The 18,395-nt window shown below is 42.1% G+C and overlaps 1 non-coding gene across 1 annotated transcript; it reads left to right on the top strand.

The window, feature by feature from the left end:
- The first annotated feature begins 8,652 nt into the window (after positions 1-8,652).
- trnaa-ugc lies at positions 8,653-8,724 on the top strand. Its single transcript has one exon. It is a non-coding gene; the product is annotated as a tRNA-Ala (tRNA).
- Positions 8,725-18,395: the final 9,671 nt, after the last annotated feature.

The raw sequence follows: 18,395 nt of genomic DNA, 5'->3' as shown, positions 1-18,395 counted from the left end.
CAGTCTCGCTCTCTGGACCAAACTCCATACCCACATCTCACCAATTCTGGCCAGGCTTCACTGGCTCCCTATCACCAAATGGATCGACTTCAAGATCCTTACACTCGTGTTCAAATTTATTCACTCCCTGGCACCTCCCTACCTCTCTGACCTCCTCACTCCCCAATCCATCACGTGGCGCCTCTGCTTGACTGGCACCGGTCTCCTGCTTGTCCCTCACACCCTCTACCCCATAACTTTCAACCACTATGCCACAAAACTCTGGAACACTCTCCCTCAATTCCTCTGCCTTGTCCCCTCTCTCTCCTTTTTCAAGTCCAGCCTGAAAACCTTCCTCTTTGACTGTGCGTATGAAGTCAGGCTTCACCACTGTTAAAGTGCTCTGAGACACTACCCTGCATGGAGGGCGCTATATAAGTGCAAGACGTTGTTGTTGTCAATCGGTAGCGTTCTCACCTCTGGATCAAAAGCTGCAGGGCGAGCTCTGCATTGTCGGAGGTGCTATCCACCAGATGCCTCCCCTGGCTCCCCTGGCTCCCCATTATTTTGATACAGTCGAAGAGGAAAGTCTTTAGGTGTCATCTGAAGACAAGCAAGGATGGGGCAAGGCAGCGGGATCGCGGCAGGGAGTTACAGAGGGTCAGGTGTAGTGAAAAAAGAACTGCCGCCAATGGTGGAGCGAAATAGTTGAGGGATGTACAGAAAGCAGCATTGAGCAACCAAGGTAAGTTGAGATAATTGTTCTTCATGGTCAAATGGTGGCTAATGTTTTTAAATGGGTATACGTAGAGCTTCATAAAAATACAAGCTGTAGTAGATTGATACGATATTCCATATTTTCCTTTACTAAATGACACAGTATCAATCAAAAACTGAATGATGCATGATAGCAATGTGAAGTGGAACAAATAATGCCTTGGATGCTTTGACAAATGTTTCTGAGTTGTGAGATTATTAAACCCTTGTGGGTTAGAATATTGGGTGTCTTTCCAAGGCTCTTAAGATCCCTGTTCCAAAACAACCATTAATCTATTTTTTTCTTGGACAAGATGCTTGTTCAATGATGATATCCATTGGAAGCAAATGATTCCCTCTGCTGAGTTCATTTACTGTCTGAGAAAACAGGTGATTTGTCAATAGTGTAGCAGAGATCACATGCCAATGCTGTGAGACTATCTTCACACTTGGTAGCTTTAGTAATCTTTCATTCTTAGCTCAGGTCTGTTCTATGTCAGCTGTTTGATAAGAAGGATGACCGCTCAACAGCTTCTAGTTAACCTTTTAATAATGCAGTAGCCTCTGGGGAGAGATGCATGTTTTGCAAATATTAACAATTTACGGAGAATACTTTAAAGTTGTATTGACATAAGAATAAAATAATGCACAAATATATTATCACCATGATGGATGTCCACCTGGTTCAATCAGTAACACTCTTGCCTATGAGTCAGAGGGTTGTGAGTTCTGGAGGTAGAGTCAGCTTCACAGCAGGCACATCCATTTGCCATTTGGAACCACAGCTGCTGGAAGACATCACCTGGAATCTGAGTGTGTGAACACATGGTCATATATCCAGTGCTTGGAATACACCTTGATTGGTTTGCGGAGAGGCAAACAGCTGCTCCTCAAGCTCTCCACCTCCAACTGGTGAAATGATCGCTCAATGGAAGGGATGTGTGTCCGAGCTGTAGACAAGAAGATGGTGGCAAAGTTCTCATTCGTTTTACTCTGAGCTGTGTTGCCCACGAAGGGAGCTCCTGGTACCTGCCATCCACCTAATAAGGGGTCAAACCTGCACTTGCCTCCTGGGAGAGGGGAAGGTAAGTGGGATCTCCTTGAAGCTGAGCTGGTTCCAAGGTGAGATGCTTGATAACAGAATGTCAGAAACAAGTTAACCATTTGTGGCGGTGTCTGTGATCTGGTTCCTGAGCCAAGCAGATCTGCAATACTCCGGGGCAGATTACAGCCCAGCCAGGCTGGCTCATTGGCAGTACTTGGAGGGCAGACCATTCACTGAAAAAAGGAGTTCTTCCTACTCAGCTCCTGTTAATCCTGCAAGCCAAAGCCCTAATCGGTAAGATGCTCCTTGCTGAACAAGTGAAGAGAAAGCTTGTCAGACAGTGCAAGCTATATGATTTTAACTGGTTAGACCCCATCAGTACCCTGGTGCTCACTCTGGGATCTCCAAGCTTTGGATCTTGCTAGCCTGCACTGAATACTTGCCGGAATTGGATAGGCATGATGCGTCCCTCTAGGAAGAGAGTGCACATTTAATTTCATTGTATAGGAATTTCCATGTATAAGGATTGATGCATGGAATTCTGTTTGGTCTGGATACTCATACATGGCAATGAGTTTCCTCATGTGTCAGACTGACAAAAGCACAAAATAGTGGTCTAACATGTGACAATTTATAACAGGATTCCCGAGTTAAGAAAACCAAAGTACGTTGGTCGACTCTTGGGAACTGTGCTCCGATACGGTCCATGTTTGGAGCAGAGTTTACACTGGTTTGGAGCAGAGTTTACACCCACTCGGCAGCTGATAATTTAGTTAAGAAATTTCATTAGAATTCATCACATTTTGGACTCCATAATGCACCTGTTATAATCTTCCTGAAATCTTAACTGCAAATAAAATGTCTTTGAATTCTGCAGGATAAGCACCGAGAAGCACTGTTAGCACTATTAGCAGAAAAAAGTTTCGGAACGGTAGAATTATTTGATTTATCATTTATCACTTGTCATTGATTTTTTCGACTTTGTTTTATGCATAATATAAGAGGAATACCAAATGTATTTTTTTAACTGAGTGATTTTCTCACTCTTGCCTCTGAATGGCTCTCACCTGCTTGCCTCTCAATAGCTTTCTCCAGCTGGAACAATCCAAACCAGCTGGAGAAAGCTATTCAGAGTCAGCAGTGAGAGCCATTCGGCTAATGGAAGCCTCAGCATCTGATAAGATGGGCTGAGTGTTGTCATGTTTGGTGTAAAGCTGTCACTAGTAAAATGATTGACAGTTTCTTTCAGTGTTATATTTGTGATCTTTCAAATCTCCAATCACCACATTATCTCTTTTCAAAGTACTGATGTTGCGAAACATTTAACTTCTCTAGCAGATCATATACCTGGATATGTTAATATCTAAACCATCTATCTAAATTTTGGAGAAATTCTTGGGAATAAAGAGGTTCTTTTAATAATTCAATGCATGGATCTTATAAGTGTGAAACCACAGTGAATTTGAAAGTCTTGGTTGACCATTCCAATGCATTGCTGGGGTTATAATAATAATTATTGCATTTGAGACTTCTCAAAGCGCGTCACGGAATATACTGTAAAGTGTAGTCACTGTATATTTTGTGGGCGAAATGCGGCAGCCAATTACGCAAAGCAGTGTCCCACAAACAGTCGTGGGATGTGAATGATTGTCAGAGGTGTCGTCCTTCAGATAAGATGTTAAACTTCGGTTGTGTCTGCCTGTTCAGGAGGATGTTAAAGACCTCAAAGGCACTGTTTAAAAAAGAGAAAGGAGTTTCTCCCTGTGTTCTGACCAACAATCCCCCAGATAAGATTAATCATTTACTTAATGGCAGTTTGTGGGAAACTGCTGTGCAAATACATAGTTTCTACACTTCACGGTAAAATCCGTTAAAGCTCTTTGGGACATTATAAGGTGCTATATCAAATGCAAGAATTATTATTGTTAAGAGCTTGCATTCTTCTGTAAAATGAATTGGGAAAGCGGGGTCTTTATGATCAGTGGTGTGATGACATCACCGCTGTTGAAAGCACTGGCCTGCGTCACAGAGCAGGAATCTGCTGCCTGACTTAAAAGGGATAACTGTAATGATTTAACTCAATCTACAAGCGATGGTGGTGATATAGTGCTGCTGACTTCAGAAGCCCATCTAAATGTAAATGAGTAAATGTGAAGGACATGAAAGAAGCTAGGGGGAGAAAAATGGGAAAAAGTTTTTTGGGGGATATTCTGATCGTATTTAAACTTTCATGTTGTTGGCTGGAAGAAAGAATTCCTTGTACAATGACCTTGGTCTTCCATGACTGATCACCACAATGAAATAAAGCTTTGTTTTAATGCCTGTATTATGCAGCAGCTAACACAGTGCAGACTGAACCTGAAAAATTTCCTGTTCTTCAATATCTCAGTTGTAATTAAGCCAATTATTAAAACTTCCTGCAGGGGAAGGGCAAAAAGTGAATTATTTTCTGACCCTTTGGAAAGTAATATTGGAGCATAACATTGACTGTCCCTGTCACTTTGCTCTGCTGCCAGTATAAAACTGATGTCCTCTCCTCATCCCTATACTGCCAGCAGTATAATACTGACTAGACCACTCTATCACTATCCTGCTAGGAGTAAAACGCTGTCTTCACCTCCCCATCACTATATTGGCATTAGTATAAATTCAGCATTCGGAATATTAAAGTAGACAAACTAAAAAATATTGAATCATTTTTTCTCTCTCTCGCTGAGTGAATGCCAGTGGAATTCACACGTGCCTTGGTGCCTCTATCTTCTGATCAGGCCAATGTCTGCATAGGATAAATAGGATAAATACGTGACCAATGTCTGCATAGGATAAATAGTCAATCATTCATTACACAATGACACTTTGGATCAGTTGACACATAACAACCAGTGTGTGCTCCCTGACAGCGAGATTCAACTATTATGAAGGAAGCAATTAATTCTTTGAATTTAGTGGTGACTACCATTCAAGGCATCGAGCTGCTGCTAGAGATGCTTTTTCTCTCCATCCATTATTCCATACTCTACAGAATTTGGGGTAATTTCATAAGATCCTGCAGCACAGAAGGGGGCCATTCAGCCCATTGAAACTGCGCCGGTAGAGAATGCCAGTAGAGCAAGCAGTATAATTTAGAAAATAATTTTGTTAGCATTGTGCCATTTTTTCCATAAAATGCAAGAATTATTATTATTATAACTTCTCTCAATTTTAAGTACAGTGCATGTTAAAATAGATTAATATTTTGAGGTATTTTGAATATGATTATAGAGCAAATAAACATTGTCCATTTCCTCCTGCTGATAGTTCTCAGATGATTCTTAAGAGTTATCAGTATGTTTTCAGAGCTGTTCAACATCACTGGGTTTAAGACTTAAAATGTTAATATTAGTAATATTAGTTGGTTTCAGTAGAAGTAGCCCTAAAGAAGATTGATTCTCCCAAATGCCTGCTTAAAATTCATGTAAAGTGGTGGTGCTGGTGGCGGTCACACTACAATCAATCTCCGTACCCCTGGGCTAGGGAGTGGACAATTCAGCCAAAGTTTCCTCTTTGACCCTTGCAGGAAGAACATGTGTGAAGATAGGATCTCCCCCCTTCCCTCCGCATCCTCCTCAGCTCCCAGCCTCAGCTCCAGTGCCCAATCAACAATGTCAAGCACTATATGATATACTCCCAACATGAAACCCAACTGTGATATTCTCCACAGTCAAATAGTCTGCTGGCACTCTCTGTGTGGGCTAACACATGAAGAATGGTAATTTGTACAAGGTGTTAGTGAACCCTCAGCTCATGTGAGATGGCAAAATGATATCCTTTGGTGACTCTCCACCTTAAAGTGGGTAGGGGTGGTCTTTTATCATTTATTTGAATTTATCCATGTCGCATTGTATAAAATGTTTGGAGAACAGTATGGTGGGAAGATTCCTATTTATTCATTTCTGAGGCTCATGTTGACGCCAGCCTGATGCAATAAAAAACTTTCTCCCATGCTTGTAATTGTCCTAAATCCAGGTGCACTGGAAAAAAACTGAGCAGAAATCAATCATAAGTAACACTAATTTTTCAGCAACGTTCTTATATGAGCTGAGGATAGTTAGTGATGGGATTGAAAATGTAGCACTAATGCTATACGAGCCTTTGGTCATTCTTCCCCTCCCCACCCTCCTCACCTCCCAACCTCAGCTCCAGTGGCCAACCAGCAATATCAAGCACTATATGCCATCCTCCTAACATGAAAGGAGCTATACAAATGTAAACTTGTATTGTATTTTACTGTAACTTGCAAAGCTTGTCACTGGCACACAATTCTAAAATTGAATAAACCATGTTACATTCTCCATTTCTGACTTCCCTCACAATAAACTCGCTATAGACATCTTTATAAGATAAAGAGAAACATTCACTCACCAATTTGGGATTTGGAATGTTTGGTTATGTGCAAATACATTTTATTTTCTCCCCTTTCTTCCCCTACAACTAAATGTGTCAGAGCCCCTTTTCTTTCCATTGGGATGCAATTCTACTCTTGTCAGGTAGAATGTCCCTGTCATTCTCCCAAGTGACCATTATTCACATGCGTACCTTGATGGCGAGTGTCGCCAGGCTTTTGACATGGGCATCACAGCCAACCCCGATCCTATCTTCAGCCAACTTTATACTTGCACCTTCCAGCAAGAGGCTCTGGATCAAGAACTCTGACTGTATTTGGAATGCTTCAAATACTATATTAGCTGAGCTCAGCTAACCTAGCACAGACCGATTTGTCACTCATTATAAAGACAAACATTCACTGTGAGATATCTCTGGCTTGGTGCTCACCAGGCCGTGCCAGATAATTTTTCTCCTTGAATCATTCTCCCTAACATCTTACCATCAGCATAGATTGAATCAGACAAACAACCTGCATCTATGATGCTTTAGTTACTTTTATTGAAACCATGCCAGGGAATCCAGAGATAGCACCGAGTTCCAGTAAACTGTGCCTTGTTAAAGTTACAGGATTGGGTTGTTGTGCTGATAAGTGGCCAGCTTCAATGCCAGTACAGCTGGAGAACCCATATGGCTTCCTCAGTGTGTGAACACTGTTGTTTTATGTGGTATTTATTTTTTATTCGTCATGCCTGAAAAGACTGACTACAAAGATTCCCTGTCTGCATACATCTCACTGGATCAGTAAGCATTTGAAATGATATGCAGATAATCTCAAGCAAAGAACTGACTCGAAATCCTGCCCTAATATATCATACAAAACAGAACTTTGTGGTAATTCTCAGTCATTTCCAATGTTACTGAAGTAAAGATTGGAGTTTAATAGGCACGTTTAATATTGATGTAATGGAGCCGACAGCAGCTTTCCTTTTTTATGAGGTCATGGCAATCAGAGCAGTGTGAAAGCATCTGCATTGGCACGTTAACCCAAGGCCTATAGATTGTGGGTGACAAGGCTGCTGATTGAGAAGGACAGGCGAAGGAAGTTTCAGGGATGGACAGAGCCCATTGATGGAGAAAGACATAGAAGATCACAGAGACACAGACGCTGAATAGGGAAACATTTAGAGATAGTCCGTCAATGGAAAAAAAGCTAATTTTGAAGATGTTGTGCATGTTGATCAAGAACAACAAAGTTATGAGATCATTGGGACGGATCTCTGAATGGAGAAAGCTAGTGAAGGGTCAATGCCAACAGTGGAGCCCTTTTGAAAAGTATATGAGCAAAGATAAATCGCAAAGCATTAGCTTTGTGAAGCTAAGATTAGTTATTAACTCTTAAATCTCCATAAGTGAATTCACTCAGGAATCTGTGATTTGACAACATTAATCTTTGATCTATGTAATTTTTATTACTATAACCCCATTCAATGCAAAATCAGTTTTAATTCAACACAATTAATTTTTAAAAATATGTTTTATAAAATGGATTGCAGGTTCTGGAAGCAAGAATATAATACATAGATTTAAATATAAGAATGGTTAGAACAAAAGGGTATCATCAATAGAAAATAGCAAAAGAAATCAAAACAAAAAGGTCAGAAGGAATTAGGGAAAAAAAACTGGAAAGAAGGAAGTGTGAATCTCAGAAAAATACTTGAAGCGTTTCATATTCAGACTTAAACCTGTCCTTTTAACATTCACTTCAAGTCATTATTATAGTAATAAAACTGTTCTGATGTTTGAATAGCTTTATTGCTGCATTCAATAATGGTTTCAGATGGTCATTTTATGTGAAATACACCATAAAATAATAATAATAATTCTTACAATGCTCTAATTTGATATAGCACCTTATCACGTCATTGAGACAGCTTAAAGTGCTTTACAGAGTATATTATAAAGTGCAATGACAATGTAGTTGTAAGTGAATGTAGTAGCCAATTTGTGCACAACAATGTCCCACAAATAGTCATGAAATGAATGACCAATTTTATTTGGAGTATGGTTGACCCGGACATATGGAGAAGCTCTCCTTTTTTGAATAGTGCCATGGGACTTTTAAGGTTCACCTCAACAGGCAGGTTGGATCTCAGTTTAATGTCTTATCTGAAAGACAGCACCTCTGACAATGTAGCCCACCTCCAGCACTGTATTTGAGTGTCAGCCTAAACTACATTCATTCAAAATCCATATGGGAACTCACAACTGCTGACTCATAGAAACAGGAGTAGGCCATTCAGCCCCTCAAGCCCGTTCCACCATTCTGTAAGATCATGGCTGATCTGTACCTCAACTCCAATTACCCGCCCTTGCCCCGTATACTTTGATATCTTGACCTAATAAATATCTATCCACTTCTGTCTTGGAAATGTGAATGGATCCAACATCCACAGCCTTTTGGGAGAGAGTTCCAGATTTCCACTAGCCTTTGGGTGAAAAACTTTGGGTGTCCTGTAGCTCAGTGGTTAGAGCACTCGCCTTGCAAGTGAGAGACCTGGGTTAGATTCCCAGCAGGGCAAAACCTGGGGCAAGTTTCCTTACTCCACACACCTGATAATAATCCCTCAGGGAAAAAAAANCAATGTCTAACAAATCTAATAGAATTTTTCGATGAGGTAACGGAGAGGGTGGATAAAGGTAGTGCAGTTGACGTAGTTTATATGGACTTTCAAAAGGCATTTGACAAAGTGCCACTTGAAAGACTTGTAAGAAAGATAGAAGCCCATGGTATAAAAGGGACAGTGGCAGCACGGATCCAGAACTGGCTGGGAGAGAGAAAGCAGAGTGTTGTGGTGAACGGCTGCTTTTCTGACTGGAGGGAAGTGTTCAGTGGCGTCCCCCAGGGATCGGTATTAGGACCACTGCTCCTCTTAATATACATAAATGATCTGGACTTGGGTATAGCAAGTACCATTTCCAAGTTTGCGGACGACACAAAGTTAGGTAGGATGGTAAACAGTGAGAAGGATAGTTGCCAACTGCAGGAAGACAGAATGGTAAAATGGGCAGATACATGGCAGACAAATTTCAATGTGGAGGAATGCGAGGTAAGGCACTTTGGTAGAAAGAATGAAGGGAGGCAATATACAACAACAACAACAAGATTCCATTTATAAAGTGCCTTTCACGTCAGGAGGACGTCCCAAGGCGCTGCACAGTTGGGTCATGACCCGAGCAGGGGGGAAATGGTCAGGGTGAGGGGAGGGAAGGGAGGGAGCGAGGAGGGGGGAAATGGTCAGGGTGAGGGGAGGGAAGGGAGGGAGCGAGGAGGGGGAAGAGAGTCGAGAGGGGAGCTGAAGGCACGGTCAAAGAGAAAGGTTTTGAGACCGGCCTTGAAGGAGGAAAGGGAGGAAGCAAGGCGAAGGCACTGGGGGATGGAGTTCCAGAGCCTGGGGCTGAGAGGCTGAAGGCCCGACCACCGATGGTAGGGCGGTTGGGGCGGGGGACGTGGAGCAGACCGGAGCCAGAGGAACGGAGGGTACGGGCAGGTAGGTAGGGGGATAGTAGGTTGGAGAGGTAGGAGGGAGCAAGGCCGTGAATGGCCTTGTAGGTGAGGATGAGGATCTTGAAATCAATCCTCTGGGGGATGGGGAGCCAGTGGAGGCGAGCGAGGGTGGGAGTGATGTGGTCCCGAAGCCTGGTGCGGGACAGTACACGAGCTGCAGAGTTCTGAATGACCTGCAGCTTGTGGAGGGAGGTGCCGGGAAGGCCGGCGAGGAGAGAGTTCCCATAGTCCAGCCTTGAGGTGACAAAGGCGTGAACCAGGGTTTCAGCAGCGTGAGGGGTGAGGTAGTGCCGTAGTCTGGCGATGTTCCGGAGGTGATGGAAGGCGGTGCCAGTTGTGGTGCGGATGTGAGGGAGAAAGGACAGCTCAGGGTCGAACAAAACGCCGAGGTTCCTGACTGGCTTTGAGAGGTGGAGAGTGCAGCCTTGGATGCTGATGGTGTCAGCGCCTGAGGTGCGGAGGCGCTGACGTGAGCCAATCAGGAGGGCCTCGGTTTTTTGCACGTTGAGCTGAAGAAAGTTGTCTCTCGTCCAGGACTCGATGTCGGACAGGCAGCTGTCAGGACATCGGTGGTCGTGGAGTTGAGGGTAGAGGAGGAAAGGTAGAGTTGGGTGTCATCCGCATACATGTGGAAGTTAACTCCATGTCTGCGGATGATGTCACCAAGGGGGAGCATATAGAGGGTGAAGAGGAGGGGACCGAGGACAGAGCCCTGAGGGACACCACATGAGACAGTACGGGGGTGGAGGAGAAGCCATTCGTCGAGACAAAGTGAAGACGGTGAGAAAGGTACGACCTAAACCATTCAAGGACAGTGCCTTGAAGGTTGAGGTGGGAGGACAAGCGGTGGAGTAGGATAGCGTGGTCGACCGTATCAAATGCTGCCGATAGGTCGAGGAGGACGAGGAGACAGAGGGAGCCCTGGTCACAGATGGTCAGGATATCATTGGTGACCTTGACCAGGGCAGTTTCTGTGCTATGGGCAGCACGGAAACCTGACTGAAGGGGTTCGAAAAGTGAATGGGTGGAAAGGAAAGAGCGCAGTTGGGAGGCGACAACTCTTTCCAAGACCTTGGAGAGAAAGGGGAGGTTGGAGATGGGCCGGTAGCTTGATAGCTGCGACGCATCAAGGGAGGGTTTTTTCAGGGTGGGCGTGATGATGGCAGTTTTTAATGGAATGGGGACAGAGCCAGAGGAGAGGGACAGGTTGATGATGTCAGTGATATAGGCCAGGTAATACAATCTTAAAGGGGGAAAAAGAACAGAGAGACCTGGGGGTGCAGGTAAATGAATCCTTGAAGGTGACAGGACAGGTAGATAAAGCTGTAAAAAGGGCATACGTGATACTAGGCTTTATAAATAGGGGCATAGAGTACAAGAGTCAGGAGGTTATGATTAACCCATATAAAACACTGGTTAGGCCTTAGTTAGAATACTGCGCCCAGTTCTGGGCACCACACTATAGGAAGGATGTTAAGGTATTGGAAAGGGTGCAGAGGAGATTTACAAGAATGGTACCAGGAATGAGGGACCTTGATTATGAGGAAAGGCTGGAGAGGCTGGGATTATTCTCATTGGAGCAGAGAAGGTTACGAGGAGACCTAATAGAGGTCTTCAAAATCATGAGGGGATTTGATAGGTTGGAAAGGGAAAAACTGTTTCCACTGGTGGGTGTGTTGGTGACTCAAGGTCACAGATTCAAAATAGTTTCTAAAAGAAGCAGAGGAGAGGTGAGAAGAATTTTTTTCACACAGCGAGTTGTTCGAATCTGGAACGCATTGCCTGAAAGGGTGGTCAAGGCCAATTCGATAACTGTTTTTAAAAACGCACTGGACGGGTATTTGAGGAGGACGGGTTTGCAGGGTTATGGGGAAAGGGCTGGGGAGTGGGACTGCCAGTAATTGCTCTATTCAAAGAGCCGGCACAAACTCGATGGGCCGAATGGCCTCTTTTTGTGCTGTATGATTCTATGATGCTATAAATAATAATTTGGTCACTCAATCCATAACTGCTTGTGGGACACTGCTGTGCGCAATTGGCTGTCGCATTTTGCCAACAAATATACAGTCAATTCACTTTACAGTATATTCTGTGAAGTGCTTTGAGATGTCTAAAAGATGTGAAAAGCGCTATATCACATGCAAGGATTATTATTATTATATAAACTGCCTCCTGGTTTCATTCCTAAATGGTCTAGTTCTAATTTTAAGAATCAGCCTCCTTGTTCAGGACATAGTTTCTCTACCAGAGGAAATAGTTTCCTGAGGCAAGAATGCTACCATCTGAGCTAGGCTACTATCTACATCATGCAAATTGTTGCAATATTTTATTCATTATCTTCTAAGCTGAAATTCCAGTGGGCATTATAGAAAGTGTCTTTGGAGATGTTGCTGAAGAGATTTCCACATTATCATGGTGTACTACCAAAGGTAACATCATCTGGAACACCAACCCATTCCAGAGCACTGTTGTACAGTGCTTCAGTTGTACAACATGAAGTGTAAGTTTCTGGCTGTTGCTAATTTTGCCAATGGCCACAAACCTTCAGCTACTTTGTTCCCTCTCAATAGAACCCTCTCCTGAAATCCCTCCATCTTGGCCCTTCCCTCTCTGCTCTCTACTTGGGCTCTTGCTCAGTCTTTATAAAGTACTTTGAGATGTTCTCCTAACTTGAGTGCCTCTATATAAGTGCAAATTGTTGTTGGTGTCAATGTAGGAGGTGACCAATGACAATTTTTTCAAAGAAATCACACTTGAATTTCCTGGGTTATAGCTCCAGCAGATTTAAACAACTGGTAATTATGTGTGTTTTTCTTTTTTTGGGGGGTGGGGGTTGTTCAGGGGTGGGTGAAGGTGAGCATTTAAATTATTTCTACTGCATGAAAAAGTTAAGTGCACAATTACAATTTTACTAAAAGTTACTCAATTCAGGCATGATTTCTAAATTAACCTTTGTGTGTTACCACAGAGATTAAAGTACCAGGAGTGCTCTCAGTGTCTATACTTCAGCAGGAGAAACTTGTTGAGTTGTGTATTTACTGAGCTAGATAAATCCCCCCTGAATTTCAGAGATATGGTACTTTCTAGTTAAAATTATATGCTTAATACTAGCAAAAAAAATCCATCAGCCTATCCTTGAACAATTTGTAATGCTATCATGCTTTTTATAGTTATCATTGTCGGTTAAATTAGATATTTTGTAGTATTTAATTTCAAGCTGCGAGCTTTGGCTAGTTTAGTGAATGCTTCTTTGATCCATATTTTCTCCATTTCCCCCTTTTCTTCAAGTTTGATGAAGTTTTCCGGCCTTATTCACGTCCCCCACCTCGCTCGTCCAACTATTGGGGGGCGGGCCTTCTGCCACTCTGCCCCCACCCTCTGGAACTCCATCCCGCAGTCCCTCTGCCTCGGCCACGCCCTTGCCACCTTCAAGACTCATCTCAAGACCCTCCTCTTCGACCGTGACTTTGATCTCCCTGCTTACCCCCCTGCCCTCCACCCTCCCCGACCCCAACTCCCAGCTCGGGTCCAGAACACTGTCTGTCCAGTGCCTTAAGACGTCCTCCTGATGTGAAAGACGCTATACAAATGACATTTTGTTGTTTTTTTTAAGCATCATTTGATGCTCAATCTTTGTTAATTGCCATCGAGGCCTTAAGGACCAAAGAGTCTGTTCTTTAAAAGCAGGAAAGAACAAGAGCCATCCATCACCAAACCACGCTAGCTTAGTTCGGTATCCACACCTTGGTACATCTCACTTATTCCATAACAAGAAAAATAAAGAAGCAAACAATGTTGTTGTTTGGGACCTAAACTATCTTAATAGAAATCTCAATGAAGCATTTTATACTTTTAAAACAATCTTTCGTTTGGTGTCAGGTTGAATCAGTTTGCTTTGCTCTTGTCTCTGAGTGAATAGGTTGTGGGTTCAAGTCCCACCTTTGGACTTTCTAATGACGTTCCAGAATGACACTCCAAAGCAGTGCTGTGGGAGCCCTGCGTAGTTGGAGGCGCTGGTCTTTGGATGAAATGTTAATCCGAGGTCTCATCTACCAGTTCAGGGAACAATGTACCAGCCTATGTTAAGAAAAGCTTTTTTTTGACAAATTTGTGTTTTTTATTTTCGTGAACATAATTGTTTCATGTAGCATTATAATATAAAATTCACAGAAGGAACAGGTTAGAAACAGGCCATGCGGCTGTTTGGCTTGCATTTATTCTCCACAATTCCTTTTCTAGATTGTATTCCTAGTCCCATATCCCAGTTTTTCCCATAGCCCACCACTTTATTTTCTCTTAAACATGTTTCCAGTCTTTTTGAATGTGCACATGATTGCTGTCCCAACAACTAACGGTGGCAGAGAATTCCACACTCCTGCAACTCTCTCTATGAAAATGTTTTTCCTAATTCCCGTTTTGGACCTCCTAGTTCTGATTTTAAAACGATGTCCTCTAGTTCTAGAGCATTGGAAATAACCTTTCCCAATCCACCCAATTTAAGGCTCCCATCATCTCAATCCAGCCAGCATCTTGGTGCGTCTTCTTTTAGCTCATTGATACCTTAACAGTGAGCATTGGAAGCCAGTTGTACAACAACCACTTGCATTTAAATAGTGTCTTCATGTAGGATAATATCTTGGAATACTTCACAATCTTGTATCACACTTCCAGTTAGTATGGGTCCGCAGGACACAGGTGCCTTAAGCAAGACAATGTGATATCAAAGTGGGGGGGGGTTAATAAGGGGGTTGTCCTGCATGGTAATTTACTATTGGTAGTAATTTAAGTTATAAAACCAAATCCTCAAAAGGCACTCTATTAAATACAATCATTATTATTATCATTATTATTAGCATCAAAACATTTTTTAAAATGTGTTGTAATTTTAATAGCACTGATGATGAGTTAATGTGTTTCAGTAGCACTCTTTTAGGGTCTCTGATGAAATAACTCATGGAGCCATCTGAGCACGTGATGTGATGTGAAAGATATGGTCAGGAATCCAAAAGACGAAAAGCACCTTATCTCGAACTTGCATTCTGTCTCTAACTTGCTTGCCCCAGTGCATTGGGATGGTCTCCTGACATGAAAGGCACTATACAAATGTAATTTGCTGTTGTTGTTGTCTTTGAATCCCGTACTGCAGGGTTTTAGTCTTTTCATTCAACATTAAGGAGGCTTGCAGTTCTGGATGGCATCCCAAAGGTTTATTGTGTGTGACAGCAAATGTTAGGGGCATCATCCAAATTGAGTTCCCAGGGCTCTTGAACATACAGTACGGAAATGTTTGAAAAAGCTTCAGGAGTCTGTAGGCTTTGTCAGTACTGTGCCTGTCTGCAGAGCATTACCAAGCTGCATTTTGATTTCAGGCAGCAGAACATGTCCCAGAGGTCAAGACATTAGTCGGTGGCATTGTGCCATCCATCTACTCAACTCATAATCACTCACAAGGGACATTTTTGTGTCTGTGCCCTCCACTAGCCATCACTGGTATCATACAAGGGACCAAACACAACCACCAGAGCAAGCATAGATAAGCAGTACACAGCCAATCAACCACTGGAACCAGAATTTAGTACACAAGGCATTTTATTCAGAATGATATTTGTTGCTAAAGACTTATTTAAGGAACACCAGGAGATGGTGACCCCTTGAGATTTGTGGTTTGTTCCTCCCAGGTCTTAGGACCATCAATCTGCATCAGCCTGAGGTAAGAGGATTTTACTTTGCAAATTTTAGAGTTACTATTGGGCTCTAAGTTATTATTTGTTTAATTTTGTTTTCTCAGGGTTTATCCGTCAAACTCTGCACTCCTCTTAGCTCCAAAAAGCGTTTAATGATCGGGCAGCCAAGGTAAGTCTGCTTCAATGATCAATTAAATTAATGTTTCAGTCATTGTGTGCTAGTGCATCACAGTTATGTTTAACTAACCACATAAAATATGAGTCTGTGAGAATTATACCAAAACTAGGGTTCAGACCAGAATAACGATACCAATTATTGTCAGGAAACCAATGGTGATATTACTGTAAACAAAGATAATTCTGCCAGACTCTATCTGACAAAGTTGCCACATGTTGGATAACATTAGAGGTTTGCCATGTTGATATTCAGTATGCTATGTAATGGGTTAAACAACTGCAGATCCAAATAGAATTACATTGCTGATGACCATAGATGTATAAATCATTTTTGCTCCCTCATTAATTACATTTCCAACCGACAAATGGGACAGCAACTTATATTAAGTTATACAGCCTGAAATCTAATTATATTTACCTATATGAAAATCTCTTAAGCGACAATGGCTGGGATGTAACAAATTTGACTAAAATTTTAGAGAGTGTTGAATTAAAAAGTAACTGATGAATTTCTTTTTACGAGTACCAGTATGGACTTTCAAATGCATGAGCATAATTTGCTTTTTCATATCTAAGTAAAGAAGCACATCTCTGGAGCTCAACTTGTTGCTAATCAGGTAAACAAAATGTCTTAATGTGAAGCGAGCCTTACAGTTCCAAAGTTTCAAGCTGTTTCAATAGTATCCATCTTTTAATTGACAAAGGGTGTGTTATATGATCGTGGTAATAGATTTGTGTGCTGAGTTATAATAGCATTCTGTGGTATAGAGATGGTTGTCAGGAGCCATTTATCAAACTTTCATCTAAATTCTCCAAAAACAACCAACTAGCAACTCAAACGCGCATCCTCACCAGACTCCCCAGCTCTACTGTCCAGAAGAACCAGCTCATCCAGAAATCTGCCGCACGCATACTTACCCGGACCAAACTCCGTACCCACATCTCACCAGTTCCGGCCAGGCTCCACTGGCTCCCCATCATGGAACAGATCAATTTCAATATCCTCACACTTGCGCTCAAATCCCTTCACTATCTGGCAACTCCCTACCTCTCCAACCTCCTCAATCCCAATCCACCACCCGGCACCTTTTCAGACTGGCACCAGTCTCCTGCTCATCCCTCACACCCTCCACGCCACCGTCAGAGGTCAGCTTTCAGCCACTATGCCCCGAAACTCTGGAACACTCTCCCTCAATCCTTCCGACTTGTCAGTCAGGCTCCACCACTGTTAAGCACTCTGAGACGCTACCCTGCATGGAGGGTGCTATCTAAGTTGTTGTTGCTGTTATAAAGACAACTGGCTGAGAATGAATGTGTAAAAGCTGGGAATCTTGGTTTCACATGAAGAATCTTTTGTTCATTAATAACACTAAATGTTTTCCTGTTGTGGTAAGATATTGATTTACTTTAACTGAATATATAACATTCACTCTATAACATTCAGTGCCCTTGGGAAGGTAGCATTAGAACAAAATTGTTATTGTCTATTCATCTGACTCTCTACCACTCCATTAAAATGTAACTGGCTCTGTACACTCTGGAACAGCACGTTCATAACTTCTGTTATGTAAGTGGACATGTTTGGCCTTCACTTTATCCCTACTATATCCTCACCAGGTACTTGAAAAACACCAGATCCGGAGAAATTCAGAGATAAGGTACTGTTGCATTGCGGAACTAATTATTATGAAGATTACAAAGGTCAGGGTGTGATATTTTTGCTCTGGGCACCCTTTTTTTGCATTCAGGTCTTATTCTGTGAGTTTGTACTTCTACGTCTCCCGTATGCCATTCCACATCTGAGCGAAAAATAGGAGCTAGAGTGGGTGAGAAAGATATAGTTCATTAGGCTGTGCATGGATTCGTCAATACTTCATTGGTTCTACTTTCTTTTAAACCTAGCTGCATAACACAGCATCAAGGTTGAAACAGTAACAGAAAATAAGATAAGTCATGAGGAAGTGGTTAGTTGATGCCCGGCTTGAGTTTTAGAATCTGTAAAATATAGGAGGAAGTGAAGACTGAAAAGGGTTTGTCTTCGGTTTTGAGATCTGAGAATAGAATGCATAGTGCAAGGAACAGTTGAGCTGGGAGTGGGTGCCAAAGAGGGTGGGGAGGGGAAAGATGACTGGAGGCACAGTCAACGAGGTATGTCTTGCTAGCATAGTATATGCTGTCACCACTACAATTCAAACAAAAATGAGCTATAAAATTATTGTTATTATGCCACTCATTCATATCATAGTCACTGAAAGTTCTGATATCAGATTAGTTATGCTGTAGCCAAACTAATATTAGGCACACACAACTTAATCAGAAACATTTCTAATGAAATATAAAAAGTTTGTTTCTGCTCTCCTATCTCTGCTCTCCTTTCTTTCCTCATCTCCTTCTTCCCTCCCATTCTGCCTTCTATGTTTATTACTTCACTTTACATTGCGGAAGAAATTTGCAATATTTTATAACAGATTCAATATGAAAATTGTATTCAATCTGTCATGAATCCGGTATATTGAATCTGTTATGAAATGTCATACATATCACCCTATTATTTCATAAAATTACACATTCTGCACGGCACTAAAACAGGTCACTTGGGCCAGCTTATCCACATCAGCATTTGTACTCCACCCTACAAAACCTTTCCCTTCCACTCTATTCTCTTCTCCCTCATATAATCAAAATGTTATTACTTTACCTGTTTTTATCACTTTCAGTATATTTTAACCTCAAATACTTACCTGGCTTTGTGGTACCATCAAATGTCATACAACTGGGAAGCATGTCTACAAATATCGGACTTTAATTCACTCACAGCTAAAGG

Source organism: Callorhinchus milii, unplaced genomic scaffold (assembly GCF_018977255.1).
Source record: "Callorhinchus milii isolate IMCB2004 unplaced genomic scaffold, IMCB_Cmil_1.0 Scaffold3, whole genome shotgun sequence".
Taxonomy (NCBI): Eukaryota; Metazoa; Chordata; class Chondrichthyes; order Chimaeriformes; family Callorhinchidae; genus Callorhinchus; species Callorhinchus milii.
Note: the sequence above shows the minus strand (reverse complement) of the source record. Positions and strands in the feature narration are given on the sequence as shown.